Raw genomic sequence first — 13,126 nt, forward strand, 5'->3', positions numbered from 1 at the left:
ACTCTGCCATGCAGGGCTGAGGGGTACATGCCCTTTAAAGTGGTGGAGTGGAGCCGACCTGGAGAACACCTAGAATACGTTCTCATCCTAAGAAACAAAAACTTAGACCCAAAAATCCCCAAACCGGGCTACAAGGGCCGAGTGGAGCTGAAGGACCTACAGAACGGAGACGTTTCTCTGGTTCTGAGGAACGTGACGTCTGAAGACAGCGGAAATTATTAGTGTTATGTTCTAAAAAAAACAGTCCGCAGGAAGAGAGCCATTAAACCGATCAGCACCATCACCCTGAGTGTTCTTCCTCTGGGTGAGTCTCTGGATCAGAACCTCCCTGGTTCTTCCCCATCAGCATGCCAAGGGCAGCTAAGGCTACCTTGATGTTAGCTTAGCATCATCAGCATGTGAATGAATGAATGAGTGAATGAATGAATCTGGACTCCTTTAACTTGATAAAATGTGATGCCAGGACAGGCCATTAATTATCCTGAAATCTCCCACTAACACCTTGATCTTTTCTACAGGATCCGATCATGAAAGCCAAGATGATGGAGGAAACAAAGATGGTTCTGATGGTCTTTCAGGTGATCTACATTAAATCTACTTTATTTTATCGTTGTCATAATTTCTGTAAAAGTCCCAGATCCTTCTGCTGATGGAGCATATTTGGAATTTAGTGGTTCTAATGTCTGAACAGCAGAACTCTGATGGTGAAGGAGATGTGTCTGCTCTTTAGTCACTATTGCAGAGAACTAGTGAACCACTTTGTGTCAGGGTGTGGAAACAATCATCTGATTCCAGATGTCAACAAAACAAATTAGATGATTGTAGATTTCAGAAGAAGCAGAAACAAGTTAAATCACATTAACGTAATGGGATAAGAATTGGAGATGGTGGAGGAGTAGAAGTACCTTGGTGTTCACCTGGACAACAAACTAGACTGGAGATGCAACTCTGAAGCCATCTACAAGAATGAACAGAAGAGATTGTACTTTCTAAGGAAGCTTAGGTCCTACGGCAGGAAGCTAAATATCTTCTATAAGTCTGTTGTGGAGAATCTGATCTCTTCTTCCATCCTCTGCTGGAGTAACAGCATTAAAGCTAATGATTTAAAAAGATGGTCAACAAGCTGATAAAGAAGGTCTGCTCTGTTCTAGGAACTCCTTTATAACGTCTGAAGATGATTTCATGAAGAAAAACATTCATGAAATGAAGAACATTGTGGACATCAGTGAGCATCCTCTTCAGAAGATTGTTGAACAACAATGGAGTGTCTTCAGTCAGAGGTTTCTCCAGATCCAATGCAAGACAGATCTCTACAGAAGATCCTTCCTGCCTTCAGGCATGAGAGAAAAACAAATGCGTTACTGCAATATTTTAGCTGAATTGAATGTAATTAAAATGAATTTGATTCCTACAAGCAGAATGAGAAACCATCAGAAAAGAGAAAACACAAGAATTATAACATAAAAAGATGTTTTAAAAAGAAAACTATAATAAGCCCGTTTTCATCCTTAATTATTCAGCTTGACTTTATCCAAGAAGAGGAAGAACTCCTCACTACCGGAAGACATTAGAGGGAATTTAATCTTTGAATTTTACTGAGAACATTTCCATTTAATCCAAGCCCAATATTTTGTTGGTTTCAGACATTTTACTTCAGTGGTGTATTAAATGTATATATATATATATATATATATATATATATATATATATATATATATATATATATATATACATTTAATAAATGTATATATATATATATATATATATATATATATATATATATATATATATATATATATATATATCATATTATCACCACTGTTGTTTACACTCAGCCTCAGGCAGAGCAGATGGTCTCATATCATGTCATTAAGGAAGTGGCAATGAGAGTCCAGTCTGCTCATCCTGATGCTTGTGGGGTCATATCAGGGGATTTCAACCATGTACATCTCAGAGGCTTCTACAACGACATTTTACACCTAAACTAAGTCAAGGTTAAAGACGCCTACAATGTACCATATACTCCACTTGTTGGTCAATTTGAACACAGCTGCATTTATCTCAGACCCTTTGAAAAACCAAGTCAGATGAGACTGGCATCAAAGTGATGGCCATACAGTAGGCATATAGGGTAGCAGCAAGGCTTTTGTGTGTCCTGGATGGGAAGCAAAATGTCTTCAAACTTAAAAAACAAAGTCCAGAGGTTTTTTTTTTTTTTTTTTACTTTTTTTAAATGAAAGTTTTGAAGGTTCTCAATAAGCCCATAAACCCACAGGAACCAGACAATCACAAACAGCAGTACACTATTAGTGAGTTAATTAACTTCAGTAAAGATGTGATGTTATCTTAGACAAGTGCTCGTCATGTTTTGAAGAACAAGCCATCGATAATGACCAATATCCAAAGCTTAATGAACTTGACATTCAATGAAGGATATCCTGACATCTTAAAGCTGTACAGCGAAGGACATAACTTCCCTTTCACCTCAGATCAGATGTTGACATTTCTTTATATGCTGAAGATGAGACTGTGTAGAAAGCAGCTGGTTTCAGCACAGTAGATGATGTTCTATTTGATGGATCAGGCTAACATCTGGTTCTGTTCTACAGGTGGACTACTCATTGGACTGAGCATTGGGCTGGTGTCCATCGCAGCTGTGATTGTGTCTGTCAGTGCTGTGTTGCTCCTGAAAAAGAAGAAGAAAAGGGTACCTCCATCATCCCCCATTTATATTCAAGTTGACAGCCTTCAGGAGCTTTCACCAACAGGTGTAGATAAGAGCGGTAACACTCCACTCCTTTCACATCATTGTAAACCAGCCATTGGGGAGACAGGATGTTGCTCTAATGCCGGTCCCAAGCCCGGACAAATGGGGAGGGTTTAGTCAGGAAGAAAATACTTTTAATATCTTTTAACAGAAGACAAAATCCATTTTTTTCTAATAGAAAAAGAAACTTCATGAAAAAACTTCCAGACTAAAATCCTCCCACTGCAGTAAAGAAAAACTGAGCATCAGCTCTCATCCATTCACCCTCTAAAGCTTTGCTGCTGGAAACCTGTACACACTTCCGCCACAGCTAATCATCGTGTAGGTAAGGGCCCCTGTCACACCTTGCCAATTTAGCCAGCTTGACATCCCAGTATCTCCTAAAACACAGGCATACGCTGAACTTTCTATGTATTTTTTCAATGGGCGTATACATAGAGTATTCATAACGAGTCCAGAACTTATGTCCAACGACAGCCTAACTTAAGAATGACACTAGCTAGACCCAGCCATACGAGAATTCTCGTCAGCCTCCAGTCCCCTGAAACAGTACTTCACAACTCATCAATTCCTTTTCAGATGTAAATGCCCCATTAGCGCTGTGGCTGGAGAAGAGAGACAGTGAGCTACAACCCTAGTTTCCTCAAAACAAGTCTCCTATTGTGCTGGGAGAATTACATTGAACCCTATGCAGAGATTGCACCGCCGCAACACTTAGGGACCGTCTGCAAGTTGAAAAATAATCAGAGAGAAAAATTCCAAAGCCTCACCGAGGAGAGGTGGATTCTCAAATTCATTTCATGTGCATCTCATCTCATGTCTTTCATATCACATTCATTGGATTGAAAAATCATACTTTTTTGAGGAATTTCCAAAAGCCTAAGTGACTAATGGTACCTCTAGTCTAGCATTAGAATAAATATAATTGAGCAATGACTACACTATAGATGATTTTAGTGCCTCCAAACTTGTAGGATAAACAGATAATCTCATCTAGTTCAGACTACAACTCTTACTTTGGGAAGATAGGCCAAACTGTATTTTTGGAGATTTTTTCATTGTTATTATAAGCATATGATAGCCAATAATTACACTTTAGATCATTGAAGTGCCACAAAACTTGTGGCAAACATAGATAACCTCATCTAGTTCAGACTACAATTCTTACTTTGGGAAAATGCGTTAAACTCTCTCTATTTTTTTTATTCATTTTTAGTATGAGCATATAATAGCCAACAATTAAACTATAGATCATTCTACTGCCACCAAACTTGTAGGATACGTAGATAACATTCTCTGGATCATACTACAACTCTTACTTTGGGAATATGTGCCAAACTCTATTTTTTTATTTTTTTTTCATTGTTATTATAAGCAGGCCAGGTGTGCAATCTCTGCAAAAGGAACCACAGCACTGAGTGTTGTGTGCACTGCACAAAGTATACCTGTCACAAATGCAGGAAGGACTCACCTTGGGTTTGTAAAAACTGCTAAATAGGACAATTGTAGCTTCATATGTAGCGTTTTTCCTTGGGGGAAATAAATGTTACTGCTGTACTGAAATCATAATGTTTGTAATTCTCTAAGCTAAAATGTTGAATGACAAGAAAACGCAAGACAATATTAAAAAGACTTTTGTTTTTAAAATACAATTATTCTCTGAGTTGTTCTTTCTTTCACATAGTGAGCTTTGCAATATAAATGAGTCTGTTGGTGAATGGACGATATAAATAGGCTCTGCCTTGCCTTGTTGGAAAAGCATGGTTATGACCTGTTCTCAGCTCAGGAACTAGGACCCGTATGATATCTGGTTGTTCAATATGTTTGCCTAAATAAAAGACTTAAATATGACTGATCAAGTTATTCCTGAAAAAAGGTCTGATGTTGCAGGGGAAGGTAAGGAAAAGTGTTCAGAGCATGCTCTTGTTCTGATGCCAGTTTGTTTCAGCCTTTATCCAGGCCCCGTCCACACGAAGCCGAACCCTGGCCTAAACGCACAAATTTTTCACCAAACCAGCCTCTCATCCACACGAAGCCGGCGTTTCGGGGGTCTGTAAACGATCTTTTTTAATTCAGCCTTCAGAGTGGGAAGATTCTGAAACGCCGTTTTCGTGTTTCCATCTTTACGCTCTAACCGCATTTTTTTTTTACACGCATGCGTCATAGCGTCGCCTTCTAAACACGCATGTGCGACACAGTATCACAACAACAATGGCGCCATACTGTGTTGAATGGTTGCTGCTCATGCTACTCACCCTGCTGTCGGGCTTACAACAGAATCTTCTTCTGGAATATCTCCAGGAAGAACAGAGCAATATCGACCACATAGTTCAGCACCTGAATTTGACTGAACCACGAAAATGGACCCGCAGGGCAACCATGTATAAATATTAGTGCGCATGCCCAACATTTCGTCACCTTTTTGCTTTGGCACCACAGCGCCACTTACAGGCCTGGCATACATTTTGCAGCGTTTTCATGTATTCGTTTGGACGATCACATTTATTTTACGTCTCCGTCTTTATGACAAACGTTCTGGAAAATATTAGCGTTTCGTGTTCGTTTTGACTTCGTGTGGACGGGGCCCCAGTCTCATGTAGAAGGGCTGGTCACATCACAGGTTATTAGCATTACAACAAGGTTACATAGCAAGGTAGAGAGAATACACACGCTAGGAGAGGGGAGGGGGGCTTGCAGGGAAACTAAATTATCTAGGGCAGGGGTCGCCAACGCGGTGCCCGCGGGCACCAAGGGGCCCTCAAGGACCACATGGGGTGCCCTCAACGCCTTCTGAAAACAGCAACTCAGCAGTGGGCTGAGTTTGAAATTTTATTTTATTCTGTGACTCTTCTTTTTAATCATTTATAGAGCATTTCATCATAGTAATCATATAGGGCATATTAGCATTTATAGAGATTTAAAAATTATAATGTTTAAAGGAAAATTAGAAATTAAAAGTTAACAATAAAAATTTGTTTAATTTGGATGAAATTTAGGTGAACGCTGAACCCTCTTGTTCATAGGTCAGTATTGGTAGCCCTTCCTATGATTCGATAGCCATGAAGTAGCCCTCAGCCTTGAAATGGTTGGTGACCCCTGATCTAGGGCTTCTAGTGATAACGCATGGCATCATAATGCGTGCTCAAAACTTTCCGACGTACTAACTGTATGTTGACATGTTTCAGCATGCTTAAGTACACTTCAGGATGCTCATTATTTATACAAAACGTACTCATAACTTTCAACGTATGCCCACTTTTTTTCCAGGTTTTCCATACATCAGGCTACATTGTCAAGTTGTCACAGGGGCTAAAGTGTTTTTTTTATTTTGCTCCTCAGGAAGCACACTGACCTGCATGTCTTGGATGTTTCCCATCTTCCACACACCTGATAACAATTGATATCAGATTATCGGGGTTTCCTAGATTGCAATCATCTGAATTAGGTGTGTTAAAGCACAGAAACTTCTAAAACATGCAGGGCAGAGTGCCTGGAGGACCAAGATTGAAAAATAATGATTTAGGACTGCATTCTGCTTATGCATCGGTGCCAAACAGGTTCCAGAAAGGGCCATGTGGCTGCTGGGTGCCTTTCCATTCAAGTGATATCAGATTCTAGTCATCTCATCACGTGAGTTTATTCTTAACCAGTGCTGCACCGATACCGATACCCGTATTGGGCGGGGCCCCAATCCGACACTACAATGGTGGTATCGGTATCGGTGAATACCAACAAATAGGGTACTGACACCATTTTGAGAGCCAAAAGTTTCTTCAACTATTGTCAACCATTCCAGGTAGGCAACAAAAAGTTCTACTGGTTTCACTTTGGATTCACTGTCTTTTTCCTGCATCACAAAGGTAGACAGCAGCTTGACAAAGCCATGATGGCAATTATTTTACATCCAAGTAGTATGCAGTTCTTCATATATATACACACACATCAATTTCAAAGAGATGGTATCGGTATGTTTCCTGCCTTAAAGGAATAGTACACCCAAAACATGATTAGCCTTCATTTTCTACTCACCCCCATGCTGAACAACACCCTGGAGTACTTTTTTGATATCTCAAATGCATCTGGAGATCTGGGAGGCTTCTTGCTGTCTGCTGACATTCAAATAATAGAGGTCTATGGTGCCCGAAGCAGAAAGGTTCATAAAAGTCCACAAAAAACGTGTCAATATTCCTCCATACTGCTCGTCCAATGTATTCCAAGTGTCCTGAGTGGGTAGCATCCATAATTTACTCGAAACGAAGTCATTTAGAATGTTTTTAGAGCATAAACAGTAGTGTATAGGATTTCCGGAAAGCGCGCACATGCGCGTTCACGACGCTACGGAAGCCGGCAGACCAAACCAGATGAAAGTGCGCATTCAGCGTCTGCTCTGCCAATAATGCAAGCGTAGAAGAAGAAATGTGCTGTTTACCTGTGCAAAGAAAGAAACAACGAAAGAAAAATGTCTGAGGACTTCAGTGTTGAGGAAGAGCATGAGTTCTTTGCCGAGCTGAATGCGCTGGTTTGGTCTGCCGGCTTCCGTAGCGTCGTGAACGCGCATGTGCGCGCTTTCCGGAAATCCTATACACTACTGTTTATGATGTCAGGGTGGGCCCTCTAGCTGCCCCTCCCCCCCTGGGGAAAACCTGAAATCTGATTGGTTGAAGAAAACATTCCTCACTAATATTGTTAAGGTAACATTAGCCAGCATTGCTGATTCTGAAGGCCCTGGGCAGATTGGATTGACATAGCAACACGCGGAGGCTGAAATCTGATATTCAATTGTTTCTATAGAGCCAATTCCATTTCCAGTTCACCAGATAATTCAGTCAAATTGATTCAAAGTTTTCTATCTAAGGGAAACCAGTTGATTGCTTCGACTTATTGACTCTAAGACAATCCCTCACATTAAGCATGCTTGTAGCGACAGTAAGAACCCTCAGTAAGAACCAGGCTCAGTGTGAGCGGCCATCTGCTGAGGCCGACTGCGGTTCAAGGAGACAGAAGCAGAGATACAAAAAGCAGCTGTAAAAGGCGGCCCTGTCCAGGAAACACACAGCCAGGCAGACGAGCTCTGAGCCAGCTCCCATGTCAGAGGATGAAGAGAGCACATCCAGTTAGTCACAGTCAGAGAAACAGGACTACACTGAAAAACTCCAACATCTATAAACAAAGGTGTTGATGGCAGCAGCACAGCTGATATTTCTCTCCAGGATGGAGTCGCAGCCAAACAGGAACAGACCAGATTAAGCTACTATGAGAAAAAGCAGAGAGAGCAGAACTTTAGAGAATGAATAACAGATTTACTAACAGATACATTTATACCTTACACAAACACATCTCCCACAGGGGGGCGAACCCACATCCTGCATAAAGATCTTTCTCATACTTCAACATTGGGTTATTCCCAAGAAAAAACACTTCAATTCACCACGTAAATTTTAGCCAGATAAAAACTCAGAATAGGTCTCCCTGCCCACGGCATGAAGGAGGCTGTGTGAACTCATTATTATCTTTCATAAGGGGGGCATCTACTTTCTGCCCCCCTTACCTTAAACATTACAGCATAGTGACTGGTACAGGATTTCCATGAAATCTCCTATTCAGACTGGCACACTCAAAACATTTTATTTCATAAAATAGGCCAAGGCAAAAGATAATTCCACAAGGTCCTAACACACCCAGCACTGATTTTTAGGTATTTTATTTATGCTTTAAAGCCCTCTGATTATATAAACCACTAAAAGTCATTGTACATGTTGTATAAGAGGGGTCTTCTCAAATTCATCTTTTTTATGGTATTCTAACCAGCCAGAGTTTCTAAAAAAGATTAGTCTGTATCAAGTTCATTTAATGTTTAAAATAGTTTGATACAAGGCAGCATTTTGTCTCCATTTGTATTCAGTTTGTACATGAAGGATTTGTCAATGGTTGAAATGACCATGGTAAAGGCTGCAGCGTTGGTAACAGAATTATCACTATGTATGTAGATGATATAGTGATCATTTGTCCATATATTACTGGATTACTGATTTAAAATTACATTCTAGGATTAGCACTGCTGCGATTGACTGGCGACCTGTCCAGGGTGGACCTCACCTCTTGCCCATAGACAGCTGAAGATAGACACCAGCACCCCTCACAACCCCACTAGGGATTAAGCGTGTCAGAAAGGATGGATGGATGGATGGATGGATGGATGGATGGATGGATGGATGGATGGATGGATGGATGGATGGATGGATGGATGGATGGATGGATGGATGGATGGATGGATGGATGGATGGATGGATGGATAGGTTAGCACTGCTATGGCTGTATGGAGCAGAGAGGAGTCCAGCCTGTCTGGCAACAAGCTAAATATCATTGAGGAATGTAGGTTTTGGTGTGACTGCAGACCTATCAGATCAGAAGGACGTTTATAGACAAAACCAGACTGATATTGTGATCAACAGTTTTGGAAAACATGTTAGGATAAAATTCTTTAAGACTTCCTGCAATGCAACATAGCTGCAGTTTGAAAAGACTAAATGCAGATATAATGATCAGTGCAAATACTGCAGCATCCCATGATGGAATAGTGCCAGCAGAGTGTTCACAGGCGTAAGTCTGGCTTCTTACTCTGCAGTGATGCAAAGTCCTAATCTGCAAACAGCATCACCGTTGCCCTGACCAACACTGGACTCAGCTCACTGTGTTAAGTTTGCATTGTATGGACTCATATGATGCATTTTTTTGTGTAACTTTATTATTATTATTCTTTTATTATGCTTTTTTCCCCCACTGTGTATGAAATAAAGTTTAATCTAAATTAAAAGTCAGTATTTTTAGGGTCTGTTGCATTGTTATCTTTGGGGTGACATGTGAAACCCTGGTTTAAAGGCTCCTATGTCAATACTCCAGAGCCTCAGTGACTGAAAGTCTTCCTTTATAATGAAAGGGGATGTCAAACCTCAGCATCAAAGGAAGGGAGCTGATTTCTGAAAGAGCAGCTCTCTCTGCTGGACAAAACAAGTAAATGTTACTCAGTCCAAGACATAAATAAAACAATAATTGTGAGGGTTCAAGTTGACAGGGGTTTTATTCTGTAGTAACACTGTAATGACAAGAAAAACTTTATCAGTTACATCTATAACCATCTACTGTTATCTGTAACTGGTGTACTGCTTCCCATCTGTTAGGGGCACATCACCACTTTTGGCAAACAAATAGTGCCCCCTTTTGGCGTAAAGTAATACAATTTACCCGAAATCAGATTACTCTTGTGATAAAACAGCCAGTAGAAATGGCGGCAGGTAACTTCAGTATTTTCGGTCTATCAGCAATCCAGTGAATAATTAGAGAAAAGTGTAAAACACGCCTACACAAGAATAAAAGAAAAATAACAAGAATTGTAGACTGTTTTAACAAAACAAAACAAAAATAATTTATTTCTAAAGCTCTTTAACAACAATAAGAACTGATTAAAGGACATGAATGGAAATATTACAATTTGGGACAAATAAGATAAATAACTAATAGAATGAATAAATAATCAGTAATAATAATTAAAAGTAGCATCATATAAAAACACTATTGAAAGCCATTCAAAATTTCCCTACCTTCCTTGATGGGCCTTTGGCTGTTCCTTGGCTGATCCTTGGTTGGTCCTTAACAGTGTTAGCAACGTTACTTTGAAAAAGTAATTAGTTATAGTTACTAGTTACTTCTCCCAAAAAGTAACTGAGTTACTAACTGAGTTACTCCGCAATAAAAGTAACTAGTTACTAGTAAAACTAACTATTGCTTTACTATTGCGTTTCTCGCCTCTGTAACCCTCACCACCCAGCCCCCACCTTCTCGCTGTATGTTTCCAAAACCAGCTGAATAGAGCGGACGACAAAGACTGCTGAGGCCGACTGGGGTTTAAGGAGACAGAAGCAGAGATGCAAAAAGCAGCTGTAAAAGGCGGCCCCGTCCAGGAAACACACAGCCAGGCAGACGAGCTCCGAGGATGAAGAGAGCACATCCAATTAGTCACAGTCAGAGAAACAGGACTTCACTGGAAAACAGGCCAATCTCCAACATCTATAAACAAAGGTGTTGATGGCAGCAGCACAGCTGATATTTCTCTCCAGGATGACGTCACAGCCAAACAGGAACAGACCAGATGAAGCTACTATGAGAAAAAGCAGAGAGATGAAGCAGAATGCTGAAATAAGTCATGGAAATACTGTAGTGCAGTCAAGAGAATCTTTGTTTGGAATAAATATATACAGTTGGAAAGAAGAAAATTAAAGTTGTTAATCTAGGTTAGTGTTTCTGATTGAGTTTAGGCCACAGTAAAGGCCTTGAAGGCTTTGAAGTTAGGAAGCTGAGACGGAAGCATTTCTTGCAAGAAACACTTCAGGCACACTCAAAACATTTTATTTCATAAAATAGGCCAAGGCAAAAGATAATTCCACAAGGCCCTAACACACCCAGGGTTGGTGTCAGCAGTCTCTCCTTGACCTCCAGTCCACCAGTGGCATTAGCTCTAAAATAATCACCTGCATCTCATTTCCACTCATTTAAAAAGTAAACAGTAATGTTTTGCCTAAATCTTCCCATCATAATTATTAGAATAACTATTTATTATACAAAAAGATCTTTTCCACAACAACAGTTTTTACTTATTAGAAATTGGTTTCTGTTGCCTCATAAAGGAAGAGGGTGGGTTTAACTTTGTATGTATGACAATCAGTGAAGATCAGTCCAGACCCTGAAAGCCACAATGAAGGAAGCATCTGTCAGAGTTCTGCTCGGTAAGTACACTCTTTCAAATGTACAGTTGGTGTTTTTACTGTGTTAGAAAAGCTGTGAAACAAACTGCAGGAAGGTTAAATACGCAACAAGCGTATAGCAGGTCTGAGCAGGAACTGATAGAGTTCCCAGAAATGCAAAAACTAAAGCAGCAGAAGAAAATCTTATTACAGTTTAATAAGACTTACTACAGTTTGTAGGAACTTTTTCTGCCTGATTTGTTGCTAAACTCAATACGTTTGCAATAAAGTTGCTGAATTCTGTAAACACTGCATAACAGGTCAGACACGTACGAACAGTTTTGTTAACTTTGCTGACTTTAGGGAACTGTTAAAATGTTTAAGGCTCATTTAAACTTTGACAAAGAGACAGACGAACGGAGGAGGAAACATCTTGTCACATCTGCTTTGTTTTAGCTCTAGTATTTTGCTCTGCATCCATAAAGAAACAGGCAAAAACGTCTGTAATTTTATTTTAAACATTATTCTTTATGGATACACAAATATAATCAAAGCTTATTCACTGATCTGCATTCTCATTTATAAGTACAACATTAATGCCTGGATATTTTTTCCATATGACTGTCTTCATTCCGACCCACGTTCCCTGTCCCTCAGATCCACTAAACTGTCATGATGGGTTCACTAAAGGAGACCCAGTTATGCAGAACACCACTGACGGACACAAGAATGAAAAGTTGAACAGTTTATTTAAGCACAAAACACACAGAATGTACTGATTCTGGTTCGGGCCTGGATACTGGTTCACCGGAGTCTGCGTGAGAGACAGCACAGTTAGTGACTGCTGACAGGGTTTGATTTCCACAGGTTCACTGTTTGTACCTTGAGGGTTCTTGAGGTTTACTTTGGGAGAGTCACTGTTGGTTCTGGAGAAGAGTTTGTCAGCAGAGTCCGTTTGCTGCTTCAGCGTCTCGCGTCTTAGCTTGAACAGACCTTGGCTTAGATTTCCCAGCTCTAGTCTTGAGCTGCTTGGGGGTTCTCTGTGAGTCTTCAGGGTTTGGCTCAGAGGGTCGGCTCGGCAGGTTAGCTCTTCCAGAGCTTTCACAGAGGAGGCACAGGTTTCCAACTGGAACAACACTGCGGCGTTGAGGCAAGGTCTGAAGAGAGCTTATGTAGTGGATCCTCTGATGATCTTGACGAGCTGCAGCTGTGCAGGAGGCTCCCTCAGAGGATCCACGGCGGACTCTGCTGGAGAAAGATGGGATTTTCTCCAGCTCCCAACAGTACCCCCCCCTCAACGACCGCCCCTTGGCGGTCCGGAAGAGGTTGATGGGCAGGAACGCTCGTATTCCTCGATGAGTGCCGGGTCGAGGATGTACGAGCCTGGGACCCACTGGCGATCCTCCGGTCCGTAGCCCTCCAGGTCGACGAGGTACTGCCATCCACGACCTCGTCGACGGGAGTCTACGATGCGGCGCACGTTGAAGGCCGGATGGCCATCGACCTCCAGGGCGGGTGTTGGGGAGTCGGACGGAGGGCACAGAGGGCTCGAAGAGACGGGCTTGATCTGGGAAACGTGGAATGTAGGGTGGATTCGGAGGGACTGAGGTAACTGGAGACG

The sequence above is a fragment of the Cyprinodon tularosa genome, unplaced genomic scaffold (genome assembly GCF_016077235.1).
Source record: "Cyprinodon tularosa strain WSP-4 unplaced genomic scaffold, ASM1607723v1 ctg631, whole genome shotgun sequence".
Classification (NCBI taxonomy): Eukaryota; Metazoa; Chordata; class Actinopteri; order Cyprinodontiformes; family Cyprinodontidae; genus Cyprinodon; species Cyprinodon tularosa.